The sequence below is a fragment of the Coturnix japonica genome, chromosome 9 (assembly GCF_001577835.2).
Source record: "Coturnix japonica isolate 7356 chromosome 9, Coturnix japonica 2.1, whole genome shotgun sequence".
NCBI lineage: Eukaryota > Metazoa > Chordata > Aves > Galliformes > Phasianidae > Coturnix > Coturnix japonica.
Genome location: NC_029524.1, coordinates 16820042 through 16838910, shown reverse-complemented (window position 1 = coordinate 16838910; position 18869 = coordinate 16820042). Strand labels below are relative to the sequence as shown.

At 39.5% G+C, this 18869-nt stretch overlaps 1 protein-coding gene across 1 annotated transcript in view; it reads left to right on the top strand.

The window, feature by feature from the left end:
• Nucleotides 1–256: 256 nt before the first annotated feature.
• Nucleotides 257–18869, top strand: part of NLGN1 (neuroligin 1) — a 334592-nt gene continuing 315979 nt past the window's right edge. The window contains exon 1 of the mRNA XM_015871902.2: nt 257–756. The gene's annotated coding sequence lies outside the window, so the exon portion shown is untranslated. The remainder of the gene's footprint in view (nt 757–18869) is intronic.

Below are 18869 nucleotides of genomic sequence, written 5' to 3'. Positions count from 1 at the left end.
CCCCGAACACCAACGCCGCCATCCAACCCCGCAGAACCCGGGGGGTGAGCGGGGACAACTTTCCGCTGCGGCTGCTCGGGGCGGCCGGGGCTGAGCGTCACGGTGACGTGCGGGGTGCGGGCACAATCACACGCACAGCCACGTACCCGGGTGCGGGGATCCCCGCAGAGTCCGCGGGGCGCGCCCCGGCTGTGCGTGTCTGCGTGTCCGTGCGGGGACGGGGCGGGGAGCGGCTGCTGGGGGGGGGCTGATGGATGGCTGTGGCTGGGAGAGCTCCGCCAGCCCGTGTGTGCTCGCTCCATCCGCCTTCCCTCTGTGCTTTCATTTCTTCTTTTTTTCCTTCAAAATCTCCCTGGGAATTTTGTCTTTTACAGCCGTTTTTCTTTTTTTTTCCTCCCCCCCCCTCCCGCTCTCTCGTTGCTGCCGAGGATCCGTTCTGCTTGCCAAGTTTGTAGTGCCACCTCTCAGATTCCCCCACTCCCTGCTTTTTGGATCTGTACAGTGCCCGTTTGTATGTAGGCATACCGCGAGTTGGGTGTTTTTTTTGTCTTTTATTTTGCCTCTTTTTCAAGACAATTGGAATTCTTTGGGAAGCAAATGGATACTGAGGAGGACGATGCTAATAATCTCCTTTTGAACCTTTAAATAGAGGTTTACGAAGAAATTGCTTAAACTCAGCCATCAATTTAGCTTCATATTAAGCACCTCGAAGTATTTATGATTGCAGAGCAGGTGCAAGCGAGGATTAGTAATAAGGTAAGGGAGCTTTTTCCATCTTTGAGGCAGCAACGTTTGCTCAGGGTTATCAGCAGCTTTTTTTTCCTCTTCCTTACAGTCTGAGCTGATTTGTTTGCATTTTCAGTGCTGTTCTCCCGTCCTTCTGAGTCTTTTATAACATGCCTGCTTGCTTCTCATCACTAAATATACATCCCTTCTCCCTTCCTGCTCTGTATTTCGGAGTTTCTTTGCAGTGCGCACATTTTGGCTGTTATTTGATAACTGTTTATAAAGTCACCAGTCCGCTGCTGAGAATGATTTCTCATCTTGCACTTTCTCCACCCAGCTGTCTGCCAGGAAAGCCTCATGGAAAACTGCATCACAAAAGCCTTTTTATTTGCATTTAAAAAAAGAGAGAGAGAGAAGTATTTAAAATTCCCCCATGGCAAAGGGTCAGGGGTTGGGGGGATAGCCATCAGATTTTCTCCTCTATGAAAAGCAAATGAAATCCCTTCTTGCCCCACCCCCTGGGGTTGGGTGCACAGGGATCCAGCCCCATCCCACAGGTTGGGCTGGGTGGGTTTTGGGGGTGCTGAGTCGAGCCCTGGTGGCTGGAGCAGCACCTGCACTGAGCTCCAAACACTGCTGGGGGTGGTGAGATGCAAGGGGCAGGGATTCCTCCTGCGTGGCTGGAGAGGAGGGGAGGTTACCCCGCGCTTCTTCCCGCTCCCCTCTGAGATGTGGCAGGCTCCGTCAGCATGCTTTACTAATTCTTGTTTTATCAGCTCTATTTAGTGATATAAATGGCACGAGCGAGGATATCAATTACCAGCTAACCGCAGCGATAGTCCGTGGTTTATGGGATTTAATGATTTCTCTTGTTTTGAAAAAGCTCTTGTGACGCCAGCAATAAAGAACTCCATAAATCATCTAAATGAATTGTGTTCCAGTAAAGGCAATTTTTGGTCTTTCCTTGCGTATCTCCCCGTCCTGGTAATTAATTGCACTACCGTTGTAAGCGTGTTTGCGGTAATAAAGGTTCCTGTAAAGGGACTTCCTAGATGTGGGCTCCGTGTTTACTGAACTCCTGCAGTGTGCCTGAGCTGTAGGCAGCCACTGTCCTCTTGAAATGGTGAAGTGAGCGTGGTGCGGAACGTACCTGCTCAGTGCTGTGCCTCGTCCTCTGCACTGAAGGCAGTGAAAGCCCATTTAATGGACTGCTTCAGTGACTGAGGCTGAAAGCAGGAGGTAATCACCACTTGGGCCTTCTGATTGCATGTTTTGATTTTAAGAGAAAAGAAAAAAGCTTTTCCTCCTTTTTAAAATCCTGCTGATTCTATCATTAGCTAGTCAAATCCTCTTAAAAATAAGCAGGAGCAGCGGAGTTCAGTCCCTCAGCAGAGCATAGGAGTATTCCTGCTGTTGTGTGAGAAATGCTGCTTTTTCATGCTTTCTGTTGCTTTATTTCCACCTTCTTCTTTATTCATGATGGTGTTTTTGATCCATTATTTACAGTCTGGATGTATTGAAAGGGCTGGAATAAAGTATCGCTGTTCCTTTGGAGCAGGGAAACACGCTATGTGGAAAGGGATCAAGTTGGACTGTTTTAGAGAATTGTTAAGCCACAGGGTTTACATTTACCTGAGTTATACTTCCACTGCCTTTACCAATCATTAAAACGAGCTGCAACTGGTGATAGATGTAGCAGACATTTACGTGTATGTATTTCATCCATGTAGTCCACTTTGTGCTCAGGTGGAGTTCCTCTTAATGTTGCTGACAAATGGTTTACTGCACAAAAACATTAATCAACAGTGGGAGAGGTGGAGGTTCAGCTCCCATACGATTAATTGGGCTGGTAGTAGCTGAACACAATATAATTACAGATATATGCTGAGTCCTTCAAAAATTTATCATGTATCTTTTTTGGAAAACACCCCATGCAAAATGTGGTAAAACTGAGTTCCTTGCGGCTGCTGAGTAGGCACGCATGTAAGGTTAATGGAATGCAACTCTAACAAGATATTTCATGCAATGTATGTGGGTTTTAGTGCTCTTTGCTCCGAGACCCTCTCATTAGACTGACTTACATTAATGTGAAATATCTCAGAGATGCTGAGTTCCATCTTATTGTCCTTGCCCAAGAATTTCCATAGACCGTGAGAATTCGTTGGTAAATATATTGGCAGTGACATTTCTAGCTGTGCAATGAGACAATTTAGACATAGTGACCGTCATGCTAATACTGTTTATTTGAAGTTTGTCAGTAGAAAGTTTACTGTTATCTCATTAACTGGAAAACATTGGAGTATCTTCTGTTGCATCATGAATGCAGCCACTGTCATCCCTCTTTGCTAAAAAACAGTTGGTCAATGAGGATGCACGTGGGTTTGAGGCTTTAAAATTTCTTTCCTCCGAACATGAAGAACATTCAGAAAACTGATGACTCACTAGAAAGCATCTCCAAGTCCCTTTTTACTATTCATGTGTATGAGTATAATCTGTTTCTTGAGTTGACAGGCCATTGAAAGAATTCTCAGTTGATTTTTTTACTTGAGCGTGATTATCCCTATGTGTTGTAACAGTGGTAATTTCTTAGGCAACAGCAAGCTGCAGGTGATTGCTTGGGTTTGTTGGCCAATGCAGCAATTCATTGCTGTACTGAGAACATTGCTCACTGAGGTGTATGGCAAATAAATATCCAACCAGAATTTCTGGTATAGGTACAATACATTTCTTCTGTAGTTCTTTGTATCAAAGTAGCTTTTGGGGTTGTTTTTTTTTTTTTTTCCTCAGATAACAATCAGTGTTATAGAACTCCCACATTATACTCCAAGGGAATCTATAGTTTTGCAATGGGAGAGCAGAGATCCAATCTTTTATATGTCAAAGAAATAAATTTGTTGTACCCAGGTCCGTAGTTACTCACATTGCTGTTTGATCACATTTTGACTTTTACCTTGAAATCTCATTCGACTTTTACCTTGAAATCTCCTTTCACTTTTCAGTAGTGAGCAACTGTTCATGCTTTAATTCTTACTGATGGGAAAGTAGCCTTAGTGGGTGACTGATGAGAGGTTATGTGGGGATCTGGCAGCAAGTGTAGAGAACCTGTGGCTCCTTTCCCTCAGTTCCAGTCTGCAGCCACTAGATGGGTCTGAAACTTCTGCAAGAGTAGTGACAAGTGGTTCCAGGGAAGTATGAAAGAGAATACTGAAAGAACAAAATGTTTGGGGCCTGATTTCTGTAAGATTACAGAAGGAAGCAGATGTGCGTGTAACAGTCTTTGTGCATTTTCAATAGTAGCTTAAAGAAATTCAGTAAAAAGTACAGGACATCAAACATGCTGCTCATGTGATGGTTTAGAAAGTGATGGAGCCATTGGTCTGTATGTTAGTCTGTACTTATACACTGCCTCATGCAACAAGCTTGTGAACTGTCTCGCTTACTTCATAGCATTTTGATGCCCAGGGTGAGAGCAAAATCCTGGCATCCAGTGAGAGGTCTCCTTGGCTCCACGCATCGGTGGTCCTGTGTCTGTGGAGGTCCACAGATAATTGCCAGAAACCTACTGTGTATCCATATGGTTAAGTCTGGTTTGTTTTTTTTTTTTTGTTTTTTTGTAAGAAGAATTTAAGATTTCGCAAGAGACCAGGTTTAACTGTGGAAATGACCATATGTTTGTGACATCAGATGCTAGATTGATTTCTGCAGCTTTCTAGGAATTGGAATACCTGCACATGATTCTCAGTGTGTACTGAAGAAGCTTTTGCAAACCCAGGAAAAAAATACTTGGAACGAATCCTTGACTATGTCATTTTCTTCCCTAGCAGAGGGAGAAGGGCTGTGTTTTGGGGGAGGTTTTCAGAGTTTATGTTCTACAAGAAGAAAGTCGAAGGAATACATTAGCTACATTGTCAATCAACTTTCTAATTTCATATAGCGTGAGAGAGGAGAAACAATGGGAAAGCAAGCATTTATATTTATGCCTTTTGGTAAACTAGAGTAAAAACAACTCTAAGATGTTTTCCAGAGCCTTAGTAACAGAACTGTAATTAGCAGAAAAAATTCTAAGGGCTGGGATAAATAAATACCAGATGTGCTTATTTATTTACTTGGGATTTGTTCTGCTTCCTATTGAGGGGAACTTTATTATTCAGGGGAAGGAAAAAGGGGAGACTGTGTTGTTCTTCCAAAGCAAGTGGGAGCCTTTCCATCTTGGCTGTCAGAAAACATAGGACAATGGCTCTGAATTTAGAGTAGAAATGTTGTTATTGCTCATATGGTTAGCCATACCAGCACTCAAGTGTTTGTGAAAGTTCATTTTAAGGAAGTAGGAATATAATTAAAGGTATTTATTTTTGAGTTCTGCTTTTTTAGTTCAACAGTTACTCAGAATTGGCTCATCTGTTGTTTTCAATAAAGCATCCCATCCAGTTGAGATATATTTGACTTTCATATTTGTTAGGGAGAAAGACTAGGAAAAATTGGAAGGGCTCCAATTAGGCATATTTATTGGACAATTAAAATAAAAAGCAGATGAAGTTTTACTGAGAAATATAGCCAGGTAGCAATTTATATTGCAGTAAAATGAAAATTAGATGTTACTGAGTTATAGAAAAAGAGCTGAGTGCTGAAGTTTTATTGCTTATTGTTTGTATTCCAGGAGCAACCAGAGGGTTCAGTCAAAATCATCACCTGCTTGTGTGAGGCACTGTATGAATAAATATGTTCTGCATTCCAAGGATTTTCGACTTCACTGTACATGTGATTTACCACAGTTGCACTGAGTTCATGTGTTCACAACATGTGAAAGTAACATAAATTCTGGGTGAAATGGGATGCAGTGTGAAAGAGGAGTGGTTGGAAAAATAAGCTCAGTCTGCTCAGTGAAATAAAAATTGGTAGGCAGTTTTTAATAGATTCCATTTGAGAGTTTTCCTCGTCTCTGCTAAACTTGGATTTAAAAAAAGAATAAAAGTACATACAGACATATGGTAAACTCTGTGATAGTGCAAATACATAAAATAAATTATGCATGCTCTGATTCCAGCTTCAAAGTAAATAGATTCCACAAATGTTATTGGAGTTAATATGTGTAACAAATATATATGAAGCTAATATGTATGAAGAAATAGCATTTCTTTTAATTAGGCAGTGACATAGGCAATTTTTGTGTCCTTAAGTAATAAAAGATGCATAGTTCAAATTACTTCTTTTTTCTTGCTGATTCAATTTTATGTTCAGAAGTTTTTATAAACAAAAAAACATTGATTATGTTGAATGGCTACTTGTGTTCAGCAGCCATTCCAGTGACACATAGCATTCAGCATGTGAAAGCCTGATCAAAGTTGAACAAAACTGAACTGGAAACCTTAGTTTAAAGTGTCCAATGAAGAAAAGTCTTCACGTTCTATGGGACATACTTTCACCTTCATCATTATCTACTCCTGCAGATCTGATGCTTTTGCAGAGGGTTGTGGAGGTTGAAGTTGACTCTGACCATCATATTTTAGTACGGTGTAAGTAGGAACAAGATCTGTGTCCTCAACGTAAATTTTGTAGCATTTGGAATTTCAGAAATGTATAAAATCTTGAGAATGCCACAACTTTATGACCATTTAGCAAGGTTCGCATTGCCTAAATTCATGTTTTCATTGTCAGCCGAGAGAACAATGTTTAGTTTGTCCCAGTCATAGAAAGCGTGCAGTGGCTTATTGCCACTGACAAGTGCAAATGAAGAGGTGAACTGATGTAATAGTTTGGCCTTTGCTTTTCTTGTACTAGTTCTTCACCCAGTTGCTGGGCCTGTGATGTAGCAATTATGCCGTGACAGTTTTTTTCCAGCATACTTTTGTCTAAGATCTTAACTTCCGTACAATCAAGACTAAGAAATACTTGGGGCACTTTCAGTCTCATGCCTTTACTTGGCACTTGTGTTAAAATATTTTCCAGTACTCAATCTATTTTGTTTTCCCATCCATAAATTGAACTACTACATCGGAATGCTGCAAGGATTAATTGAATGCTTGGAAAGCTCACTGCAGATAGAGAAAATACAGTGCTGCCTCTTCAGCTCATTATGTATTACGCTGCGTAGTTCAAAAGTTATGAGAGTTTCACAGAGGATCTGGCAGAAGAAGCAAGAAAATATTGAACTTCCTATTAATGTGGGGCAGCCATGGAGTCTCTCTCTTCATCTGCCATCCATTCTTTGTTCAGAGACCGGCAGTGCAATGAATGATCCCATTCTCATGAGTGTTCTCCTTTGCAATAGCCTTTGAAAATGAGGAGAGTTTCACATGGGGAAGTCTTGTTGGGCTCCTGATTGACACTGTTCAGCTTTTGTGAAACGTCAGCATTTAATTCATTTTGAGTTTGTTTTTTCCAAAATAACAGTGTCCCTAAGTTTATGGGCCTGGCCATTTGGAGAGCATACACTAAGATAGTATTTTTGAAGTCAAACGCTGTTTGTTATGAGGAATTAGAAGTTAATTACATTGTATATGATAACAAGATATTTAAAACTTCATTTTGTCATTAGATATAAATAGATCTCCTTGGGAATTGTAACTTAGTATAATGTGTGTGCAAGATTTTGAGTGTGCTAAAAAGTTCGGAATGATTAGGGAATTATAATGGCAGTTATGGCTAGACTTTATCACAGGACCGTGATGAAAACCTCTGTTTCTGACTATTTCATTTCTTTGTATTTTACATGGGGTCAAGGAACCTGTCAGAAATTCCAAGAAGTAACAATGATACTAAAGCAGTTTAGATTCAAGAAGCCAAGTGCAGCTTTGAGTTCCACTCTAAGCCAGGAGAACACTGAGGATATGTAATCTCAACTAAAAAGTTGTGGCTGTTGCTTGTGGCAAGCTGGTTGATGTTTGGTTGGTAATACAGTTGAACTGCCATCTTGTGATTGCAGTCATTCAGGAAATATTGGATATTTTGGAAAATGCAAGATGATTCCTAAACCAGTGGGAAATGTGTAGACCCTAGCAACAAATCCAACCTTATGTTTGATCGTCTGTGACTAAAGCACCATGTGATAAGAACTTACTGCTTAGTGTGAGGCATCCTATCAAATGGCAATTTCAGTGTTTAAAAAAAACATAGGAAAAGAAATGCTTTATTGACTAACAGACCTGGGCCTTCATGATGCAGCGCTTCCATTATCAGGTCCTAAAGTGAAGTGCAGGGAGCAAGAGCAGCATTGGTGTCAGCGCCAGAGGGAGCCGCTTGCCCAGCTCTTGGTTGCAGAGCAGCTCCAGCGCTGGAGAGAGCCAACAAAAGGAGACAAAATGGCAGTGAAATCACGATAAGCTGTTGAACACTTTCCACACACAAAATAGTATTTTAAAGGTGAAGTTTCACAGGAGGAGGGAGCTGGTCTGTTTGCCAGATGTGATGTCTTGCTTATAATGAATACTTTGAATTACACTCGAATTCTAATCTAGCCCTTTTTTTTTTCTGGATTGCTGTTATAAGTGTTTTGCAGTTTACAAAGTAGATATTATGAAAACTAAACTATGATTCTCAATTACAACTGTAACTTTGGACCCTCTATTTGCTGTAACAGTGTCAGTACATTTTATATTTACATATTGGAGCATTACAGTTGCATTCATTTTTCTTAACAATGTGATACGTGACAGGAATTCAGATAATGTTAATTCTTCTTTTCCTCTAATGCCCACCTTCATTTTCCCTAGTAATTCCACATTTAGTATGGGCTAACGTGCATTCTCTGAGGCTGCTCAGAACCGGGATGTGTGGGATACGGCAGTTCTGGACTTTATGCGTGAAAGTATTATTATTCAAGTATTTATGTGCCAGTGAAGTGCCAGTGTTGCAAAAGTGAAATCAGAGTAGAGCTAGTGGCTTTTCTTTTTTGTTCTCCCCACTCTGACCTCCCCCCCACACACACACACTGTAGAAGAGCATCCCACACAACACCTCCGGGACCCTGGGTTAAAGCATTTTAAGCTATGTGCTAGGACAGATGAAAGATGACTTAAGCAGTTGAGCAAGTGCTTCTGCAAGTTGTCTGGGGTCACAGAAGTAGCCTCTGGCAGAGTGAGGAGTTGAACCTGAACCTCTGAAGTTCTAGTTCACCTTATTCATAAGATATTCCTTCTTCTCTTAACCTTACTGCCATAAAACGTGATCTCTGTACACTAACGATAATACTTTTAAAACTAGATTTGTGTGTCCTACTATTGCTGTAGTAAAACTCACTTATTTACAGGTATGTGTGTACACATGCATGCACAGACAGACACACAAATCCTTTCCTTAGACAGGGTCTCTGCTGATGAGGCAGGTGTTATAGTACCAAAATCAATTCATGAGCTGCAAAGTTGTTATGTTGCAGCACTGAAGTTTATTCAGTCTGCCTGCTTAAGAGATTTCCAAGGCAGGTACCTGCCTACAGAGATTGATGAGTGTGGGTTTGCACGTGCACACACATTTTTTAAGTGTGTGTATACATAAGTAAATGCAGTTCTGTATTCTGCTAGTTATGCTGCTAGGTTGAAATGGCAAACTAGTCAGTTTCTCTGTTGGGATGATAAAGAACAAAAATGTTGTATTTCATCCTGAATTTTTTTCCATTCTTAAGTGAATTGCGAATAGGCATGAATGACAGTTGAGTTAATGAGAGTTAGAAATCAGGAAACAGGAGGTGTAATGGTGTTGGCTTGAAATGCTCTAGCTGGATCTCTCTGCACACTTGCTGACTGAGACAAGTAGAGAGTCAGGGAATGCAGATGTGAAGTGGTGTTTGGGTCTCAGGAACATCTTGGTGTTGAACTGGAGTTCCAAAGTCTCTAAGTGAGCTCCCAGGGAAGGGCTTGGATCAAAGCACAAAAGGGCCTGAGGCACCAGTTAAATCACCTGACTGGTTCCCCTTCTTTCCTGGACCTCCTATAATGTTGTGTGTCAGCGGAACTTTTTCTTGCTCCTGGGCAAGTTACTGGCCTTCAGTCAGGGAAGGATAGTAGATTTCATTAAATTTGCAGACTTTTATCAAATTTCAAGAACAAAAAGAAACAAGGGAAAGGTGCCTATAGAGAAATCACAACCTGAAAGCTGCAAATTTAACAGTTATGACTTTCAAACATACTCCTTCACTCTGTTTGCAAGTCCAGAGATTGTCAGAAGTGGACTGAACAACCTAAAACATTTGAGAGGCACTCCTTGGTGTGTTTTTAATGTGGTTGACTTCATCTTTATGGTCTTTGATTCTGTTTATTATCTTTTTGTTGCAAAGACTAAACAAGAGCAAACAATTTGTTGTGATTTAACTTGTTGTGTTGAAGACAGATGGATGGGAAGTTCGTATAAAAAGTCTTCAGTTTTGTATCAGGTCAAGTACAGTGTTTTCAATGTGCCATTTGAAACTGTCTCATACGTTGCACTTTCTCAAATGCTTTTGCAAATATGTTTTCCAAGTGAGGCTATTTATCCAAGAACCTTCTCTCAGTCGAGCATTCAGAGAACGGTAGCTGTTGTTTGTATCTTGAAGGAGATTATTTATTACTAAGACAAAATGAGTCTGCACTATCTCATTTCACTGTGCAGGGTGATATATCAAAACCTGGAGGATTATGAAAAAATCAAAGCGGAGTAATTGGGCAGGAGAATGGTGCTTGAAGTCCAATCTGCATAATTGTAAATTTAGCGAACCATAGAGTGGCTTAGTGGAAAAACTGTGGCAGAGTCTGGGTTTTGTTCTTTTGGGGGAAGAGACATTACAGTTTTCTAGGAGGTTCACCTAAATTCCATCAGGAGTCATCCTTGGAAGCAACAACCAAAAATAGGAGGTGCAATTTAGCTGAAATGAGGTTTAGCCCCAAACCCATTGAAATCCTGGGAAAATTTCCCATTGGTGTCAGTGTTCTCTGGTCATGAGGCAGCAGCTCTGGCAATGTTGTGTTCTCTACTAAATAATGACATTCTAATGAAAAATATTACAGCTCTCCGTAGTGCTTCTGTGCATAAACATTCGTATTACTTGCTTTTAAAGAGATCTCAAAGCAAATTATATGCTCATTTATTTATCTAGAGCTCCATTGAACCAACAGCACAGTAATGTAGATCAAATGTACTTTGTGAATGGGCAAAGTGCACAGAAAATGCTTAGGCTTTGCAGCTATGTCCTCTGATGTGAATGAACACAGGCAATCATGTGACAGAAAAAGCATTTCGTTTAAGGGGAAAAAAACAATTTGGAATGTGCCACGTAGAAAGGTCATGAAATCCAACTTTGAGACTAGATTTTCTTTCTTTCTTTTTCTTACTTTTTTATGGAAAGGTTGGATGATTTTATTGCCATTAATAACATTTGTAGCTCTAGTATGCAAGCCAAGATAAGAATAATCAAATGTCATGCTTCAAGGCATAAGCTAATCACTTGCTGGGTTTGGCGTAATTGGTTAATGCATTATACTAAGAAAGAAGGTTCACTTTCTGTGAAACTTTGTGTCCTGGCCATGCTCACTGAAAGCATCCTGGATTTAAGAGGCCAGAGTTTCCTGATCCCTTTAGGCAGCTCTTTTGTCCATAAAGTGATGTGTATTGAGGGCCATTTAACATTAATGTTATAGTCTTGTTTTTGTATTTCCTGATTTTGTATTAGTTTGTGTTGCTCCATTTCATATGTTAGAGATTATGCATAGTGCATTAAGTGTTCCTTGCTTTTGCCATTTTTTCAAAAGTAGAAAAGATTCCAAATGATGTCAGAAATAGGATTAGTGATAAACTGCAGAATTACACACATTAATTCACATCTTCAATTACAAAATAACCAATTAATCTATCTGTCCTGGTATCTGGACAATGGTTGTACTACTTATATAAGTAATGAGAAAATGTTTACAGTGCTTTGCAGGCCCCAGATTAGATGAGTAATAAGTTGTAATAGGTATTTGATTAACTCCCTGGCAGTAGGAGTTGGATTCACCTGATACAGAATCTGTTTCTGGCAGTGGATTCACCAGAAACCACCTGCTGAAAATCACTGATTCTGTAATTGAATCTCTGCTCATTTTAGTGAATGCGTTTTGTTTTCTTAGGCCCAGATTGTGGTGGATTCTGGCATGTGGATACGAAGCAAGGAAGCGTAAACATTTTTCCCTGCTGGTCTGCTCAGTGGAAGCTGACCACGTGTGCAGTCCATGCACTCTGGTGAACAAAAAGACCATTCCAAGCCCAGTCTTCTCCTTAGCGAAAGCAAATATGATATGAGGCATTGAAACAACCAAGTCAGAGTTCTCAAAGATGTATTAAAAAAAAACAGCTGCAACATTTCCCTACCTTCTGCTGTTAAGATGCAGTGTTATTGTTTTAAAATTAATTTATGTGGAACTTCTATTTTTATTTTTTTACAACTAAATTGTAATAAGATTTTTCTGGACCATACAAAACCTCCACGTTTACAGCACAGTTTTGAAGCTGGGGAGCAGTATGTTATGGTATTGAGCTGGGATTTCACTCAAAGCAGCAGTGGGAATAGGGGCTGGGAATAGGATCAGGAACCTCCTTAATGCCACAGCTCAGCTCGACCTGCACAACACCTCCCTTTCTCAGGCTGGAGATCTGAGCTCAAGCAAGCACAGGAGTATTGTTAACTCTTCTGCTGCAGGTTTCTTCTCTTTTTATTTCCTTTCCTGTTTGTGTGTAAAATTCAAGATGTTGGCTCATACAGCCCAATGCTTCTCTTAAGAGAAGAGCAACAACAAAAAGCCACGTTAGTTATCTGTGTGAAAGCCCTCAAATGCAGGCCTTGAGGAAAACCTAAACCTTGTAATGCAGCAGAAATATATGTGGCAGGGTTTTTTCCAGCTGAATACTTTTATTAAAACATTTTCATAATTTCCACACAGTGGTAATCATTTTATTGCTTGTTCTTTATCTATACCTATTATTGTTCATAGTGTAGCTGCTCAGTTCTGATAACCTAATGGAAACACATTCCAAGAGGAGCTCAAGATTTGAAGAATTTCATAAAATTCTCTGAATTTCCACTTCAAAGTATGCTGGCACAGTTTACTGTGACTGTTATTAAGACATTTGTTATTTCATTTCCTGGTCATTTTTGTGATTCTCTTCTAAAGCAATTTAGGCTTTTGGAAATTATCTGTCCATAGTTACAATTTTACAATTAGTTGACCCATCACCATAGTGGCAAATATTGGTTTGTGGGATTTCACAGAACAACACTGGATGAAAAAAGAGCCTTGCGGAGACAAACCCAAATGCACAGACAAGATTATGCTTGGTATTTCGGTATGAGAATCTGTTGCCTGTTTACATAAAAGTCTTTGAAAAGGAAACCAACTCAGCATATGAATATGTTCGTCTGTAGATGTGTTTGTGTTGGTTCTTACCCTAATTTTGCCTTTATTCACTAAACCAATGCTTTAAGCAGTGCTTTAAACTTCAGTTTGTATGCTGAAGTTTAATTTTGCCCTCTCTAGATGCAGCTGGCTCCCCTAATCACAAAGTGAGATACCTGAAATGCGTATGCGTGATGAAAGCTTAGAATTCCCGTGGGTCATCACTGTTGTACTCAGACGTGCCCAGGACTTCATTTTGTCGTCACTTGAATTTATTGTGTGCATCTTCAAAAGTCAAATAATTTAAAATCTAAATGATAAAAATAAGCTTCTAAAGCAGGCTGTTTGTGATTGTAATCGTTCCAAATGAAATTGCAATAGGACAAGGTCCTGTGAGGAGTCAAGTATCATCAATTCCCATCCCTTCACTAAATATGAATGTTTTTACTATTTTACAGAAGACTGGCTAGATTTGCAAGATGTCTTTTTCAGGTGTCTATAGGATTCATTACTTATAAATATTTAAGGACTGCTTTAGCATAAGCATGTGCTTTAATAGAAGAACAAAGCTTACCGTGTGCAGTTAGCCCCTTCCAAGTTGTAATCCCAGTTAGCTATGTGCCACTTAAGGTCTAAATATTGAACAACCAAACTCAATCTGAATTCTAATGTAAATAGCTATATTAGCTCTCTAAGAATAATCTGCTATTTGTTTCTCTCAGGTCTTGCATGTTTTTTTGACTTTATTTGTTTTGTGTGTGAACACCGTATACAAGCATTTGATTCTCTGGGTGCACACATAGAATTTCATCTCCTTTTGGCTTAAAGTTAAACATCCAAGTCAAAGCTTTGGAAGTTTTAGTAGCAGGTGGATTCTACAGTGCATTTTATTGTACTTTTTTCTTTTTCTTTCTTTTTAATTTTGGCCTCACATTTATGTTACTGGATAGTTCAGATGAGTGCCCGCCTGTGTCCCATGGTTCTTCCACTATTGCTTGTTTCTTGCCCTGGGACAACAGGCAGGCTCAGGGCAGACTACGTTATGAACCCTGAACAGGGAAAGACTGTTCTGATTTCTACCAGCTTTTTCTTGCTTGTTGTATTGCTCTGCTTTTGTAGAGCACGCTTTCTTCTTTCCTTTCTTCTTTTCTTAAAGCTTCACATTCCTTCAGTTACTCAGTAGCTTTCTTAGCTGGTAAATCTTATTTTGTTAGAAGCCGCCTGCGATGTTTAATCCTTTTCCATTAAAATACTAAAATCTCTCTTTAGTTGTCAGACATCCTTCACTTCATGGTTATCACAGTCAAAGAATGAGATATTTCCTCCAAGGTTTGCTGGGAAAATTTCTATCCCATCGTAGGGAGCTGACCCTCTTGGAGTGATTCTTCAAGCCGATTCATATGATCCGCTGACTATTTCTCTACTTCAAAGTGACTTTACTAGACTGATATTTTTGTGCTGGTAACGTGTACAGATATGGAATTTGTCCCTACAGAGGTGTGATTTTAATCTATCGTCAGGAAGATATTTGCAGCCAGCTTTTGTGCAGTAGATTATTGATAGTGCCTCTCCCTTTATGCTTAGCATGCCGAGTGAGTGAGGCAGGCTCTAAAGAATTTCAATGGACTGGCTTAGACCTCCCTAAAATGGCAAATAAACTGCAAGGTGGGTTGTGTTCTCATATTTTGTAAATGTTGGACAGCAAAATAAGTCACCACAGATAGTGAGATNGAAGTTTCAATATGAAACATTGATGCACTTCCAGAACTGCAATTATGTGCTGTCCTTTGTGTTTGAAGATGTGAAGCTGTTGGTACCTGGTATGAGTGGAGGTTGTCTGACATCAGTTTCATTATGGCTACTTGCAGCAGGCTTCTCATATTTGGAGAGTATGATTGATGCTTTAGCACTGCATACTCAGAGCAAATGACAGCATCTTGAGCAGAACACGACAGATTTTAGAAAACACATTAGAGGAAATCTGAAGTGTCTTTCTGCTTCTTTTGATTTTTTTTTTTTCCTTTATTTTTGCATGTGGTTTCACTGTTTCAACATGTGTAGAAATAAATTGGGGTAGCAGAACCTCTGGAATAGAAATGAGAGGGAAGAAAATGAGTGTTGAACGTTCTTCTTCTAGCAAAGAAATTGCTGAAAGACCTGATATTGGTGATGCTCTAATCGCTTTGTACTTATCCTTATCAGAGGCGTTTGCACAGGGGATACAAATTGTGGCTTAATTTAAACAGCATTAGTTTTACATGCTGAAGAAGAAGACCTATTCTGTGTGTCTGTCTGGTTTCTGTGCTTTTCCATTTTACATGTGAAGGGAAAGAGATCCATTTAAACAGAAGAAACTCCTGGTTACAGTTTATATCTGGGAGCTTGAGTAGTAGAAATGCTTACAGTTTCAGATGGAGCTTGGTGGCCAAACTTGCCAGAGGTTGGCTGTTAAAAGTTGGATCTAGTTATACTAAAATATTTAGTTCATAATTCTTACTCTTCAGCAGCATAATTGTGCAAATTAGCCTACAGCACCCGGTATTCCCAGGAGGTCTCCCATCCAAGTACTAATCAGTACTAACTAATGTGTTACAATTAAAGCAGATTAGGATTCAGACTGAAAAAAAAGAGAAAATTTATTAGCTCAAAGACTAGATATACTTTACTATTTCAGTTGATGCTTAATTCACCTCACTGTCAGATAGGATTCATTTTGAGAGTTGTCATTGCCCTGCAGAAAAAGGAAACTTCAGCAGGTGTGATACCCAAGTAAATTAATAAAATACTGTTCACATTTCTATCAAAGTGGAATATGTTCTCGATAGCTCTGTTTTTTTCAGTTTTTTCTTAACTGGAACACATTGTTTTTGTGAGTCTTGTGTAGTATGATGGATAACACATCATGAATAATTAGACAATGCTAGCCTGTAAATCCCAACAGAAACAATGCATCTCTTAGATTAGTTGTTTCTTCTGCAAAGGGTGGTATACAATGATGGAGTAGAGCCATTCATTTTATATACATTCCATTTGCAAGTAATCTTTCATGTGAAAAGAAAAACAAGATGTATGATAGGTTACATGTCAATTAAAGCATGTTAGGAATGGTAAAGTATTTTCAGAAGCCTGAAAACAAAGTTTTTCAGTTGAAAAATTAGCTCTTGGCTAGAGAGTAATACCTGTGCAAGAATCAACAGCAGCCTCATTATGAACATACCCCTACCTAAGAGTCTTGCAATTAATGATGTAAAATGAATGGGGAGGACTTGTCTTGTAATTAGTGCAGGTTGGGACATCTGAACTGTCCCAGCAAGAGCATCAGAACTTTCCCAGTGCAGTGAAAGAAAACTTCAAAGAAGTTCCTATTCTTTCAGTTCAGTTGGCTCATTGGTTGATTGGGTTGGGTATTTTAAAGGATTAGCTCCCTGCTGTGGCCAATAAGTATTGAAATGCTGGAAATGCTGATTTTCAGAAAGACTGCTGGGAGTGAAAGCTGCTTTTTATTTCTGTTAATCTTATTACCACGTATCACCAGAATGTAGAAGGTGGGGAATTCAGGGAGGAATCTGCATTATGATAGCAGCACACTGTGACCTTTCAGTGATACCGTCTCTCCTTTGTGGGACTGTAAGGTTTTCAGTGTTAGCATGTCAATCAGTTGTCTTGCATTCATGAGTCTTTAAAATAATTGATGCGAGTGAATGTGCACTAATTAGAGCAATATTATGGATTGGGAGGATATATTCAAAAGTAGAAAGTTCTTCAGTATTAGCTGTTGCTTCAAGTCCCTGTAAAGCCACTATTCCCTCCTTCCTCTCTAAAGAAATAACTTTCAATAAACTTCTCCAGGTTTCTGCCTTTAGTCACAAGGACACGCATGCTGCATTTTCCAGTGCTGGTACAACGCCAATAAACTAATAACACAGTGTTCTTCTTAATGAGGTGGCAGTTATCCTACCTCTGAACATTAAGAATGTCAGTCTGCAGCTATTTGGCATGAGGTACCTCTGCTCGTATCACTCTTTTCCAGCAGCAGTGAAAACAAAGTAATGTTATTATCCCCAAATCCAGATCCAACTTGAAGTTCTATATGTAATATATCTCCAGCTCATACACTAATCAGCATCTTCCTGTAGAAGTCAGGAAGGCTTTCTCATAGCTATTTCTGCCTGGTATCATACAGCTGGCAGACAGGAGAAGGAAGGGTTAGACAAGAAATAAAAGGTCAGTCAGTGCCCTCTGCAGCATGCAGATAGTTGAAGAATGTGTGCATTGTTGTATAAGCAAAATGGAAGACATCAGTTTGTGAACGTGAAAAATTAAATCAACCTTTACAGAGAAGAATTACTTGCACTTCTAGAATAACAAGCCTAAGAACAAGCAGAATACTGCAAAAATCAGTGTGACCATGCCAATAATTTTCCATAGGGCTCAAGTGCGAGGCACTCCTTGAGTAAGGACTGCAAATGCAGAGGGAAATGGCAAAATTATTTGCTGCTTTAAAAAATGTCTGAGGCCCAAACAATGACTGTAAAGAATGTCAGTAGCTCTATGCCCTGCAAAATTTCACTCTTTCTTGCTGACTCCTATGGAAAAACAAGTATGTGCTATTCTTTACACCAGTTAGCACTACAGAGCTAACACATCTCTGAGAGGGAATGAGCTGGATTAAGACCTGACTGTATTAATTAAGTCCCAAATGTAGACTTTATTGTAGATGATGACACACAAACCATAAATAATCCAATCTGATGTTCAGATCTCAGGCAGAACTTTAGTGGTGAAAATCAGAAAACCTTATAAGTCAAGTGAATCTCATCAGGGGTCGTTCACAACAAAATACATTGAACTCTCTGACACCACTTCCAGACTCATTTTTCAGCGTATAATTGTATTTTAACACAAATTTCTTCAGTCCTCGTCCTTGAAGTCCTCTTTGTTCATCTGTGAAACAGACGCTCTTTGAGCAATGGCTGGACCAGCTCAGCACAATGAAGACATTAACTTTTCTGTAACCAGCTCCTTTCTAACCTACAAATGGTACCTTGGCACTAACAGAGATGACAGAAACCATCCTTTCCATTGCTATGCATACCTTTTTTATTGCAAATTTTTCTTTTCTTTCTATTCTGCTTACTCCTTTCTTTTCCTGGCTGTTAAAAGAGCACAAATTTGAGAGCACATTCTAAAGATGTGGGACACTTTCTGAGGACAGTAGGAAGCATCTGTGTGATTAAATACATGCATTTATTGTTTCTTTCCCCCACTGATCGTGTTTAAAGCAATTTCCTGTCCTGTAAAGGGCTGTTTTAATTTTAGCAGACGGTACCATTTTTCATCATCGAAACTGTAAAACTTTATGTAATTTACTTACATATAATTTGTATTTATTTCCTTGCAAGTTCTTAATTTCTTGAATGTAATAGCTCTCAGTGGATTCTGCCATGTACCGCTGTGCTATGCCAAATACTCAGCATTGATTTTCATATTGACTTATATCAATTGTGCCATTAGTGTGAAATGGATGGGAAACACATCAGATATAATCCTGAATGTTTTCATTCTTCAATCTGATATTAATAATTCAGAATCTATTTCGCAGTGAATATGCATTTTAAATCCCTGACAGGATTAGAAAGTAAATGTACCTCAGACCCCCGTGACTATGTTGGTTATGTGTTGGCTTATTCACTGCAATTTTTCCATTCTGCCATGTGTATTTCCTGCTTCTGGCTGTCCAAAGTACAACCACAAAAGCCTTCCCTTTTCAAACCCAGGGTTCATCAAAGAAAATTACTTGAGGTCCCT